A 1,357-nucleotide genomic window follows, 5' to 3' on the forward strand; every position below is an offset into this window, starting at 1 on the left:
ATCATTGAAAATGATCTTTGAACAGTACATTTTGCTTTTAGTGGAGGAGATTCCCTCTTTTTATTTTCTCTTCTTGTTTCGGTACAATTGGGAATCTTTTATTTGTTTTTCAAAGGGTAGATGAAGTAGTGTGGCAAAATGTAGCGTTCATATGTATTTTCTTTATAACCCAGTAGCCATTATTAAGGCATACTCTTTTTTTCTCCTGAAAACCAGCGCTACAAAATCAGAGTCGGACTGATTTTTGGGAAAGTCAGTGTTGGGAGTCAGTGTTGGGAGTAGAAAACTTTGAAATTGCAAAATTCAGAGTCTGTCATTTTCTCTCCGAGTGCGTAACCCTTCTAGGGCTGCAGAGTAAGAGTTAGACTGATTTTGGTTTCTAAACTTTCAGGAGTCGAGAATCGGAGCCAGAGTTCGTCCTTTTCTCTCCTACTCCGCAACATTGCTTAAAATATCCCTTGCCGAGGGTGTGCACGGGGGGGGGGGGGGGGGAGACATCTGTTGGCCTGGGTGCTAGATTTTCAAAGACGAATGTAATCTATATAATATGTAAGGGTGAACAAATGGAGGGGGCCCGTAAAAGTCATTTGTGACGGGCTTCAAAATGTCTGTGCAAGCCCCTATCCCTTGCCAGTGATGTGATCTAAGGCACAAACCCTCTGTCATCAAATGCTAACTGCTAAGATTTTGAATACCTGGTTTGTGTATCTAACTAAAACATAAATTAAAATCATAGCGTCTTCAGGATTTCTTCAAACAACTTTTCTAGCTGAGAAAAAAAAAATATATTTAAGAAAGGGATTTATTTGCACTTGAAATTGAGCTATCAATGGGATTGGATTTTTGACATGAAAATTCATCAATGTGTACACGTGTACATTATCAGTGCACGAATGGAAAAAGTCCTTGCTTCATAGTTTGCAAATAAAAGAGCAGCACTCTAACTAAAACTAGATCTTTGCTCAACAAAAATGTCTTTTTCAATGTTCAAGTTTTAACAAAGGTATGACATTATACAACATAGGATTATTAATGGTAATATTGTTAATTTTAAGTATAAATTGATGGTAGGTTTTATGCATATGGTTTTTGTGTTGTATGGGGGCCCTGGAGAATTGTACATTTTAATGTTAACCCAAAATCCTTGTTTAACAAAATTAGTTTAATAAAAATTTGTTCAATTCAGCCTATTCTGTAGATATGTATAAAAAAAGAGAGAAATTAAAAACACTCAGCACTAAAAAAAAAAAGGTTAGATGATATTTTAAATGTAAAGTAATTTGCACATTCAATTAAAAATGATCACAAGTCAAGCTCGGATAAAAAATTGAATGCAAAATTAATGAGACAGCTCATA

The sequence above is a fragment of the Uloborus diversus genome, chromosome 4 (assembly GCF_026930045.1).
Source record: "Uloborus diversus isolate 005 chromosome 4, Udiv.v.3.1, whole genome shotgun sequence".
Classification (NCBI taxonomy): Eukaryota; Metazoa; Arthropoda; class Arachnida; order Araneae; family Uloboridae; genus Uloborus; species Uloborus diversus.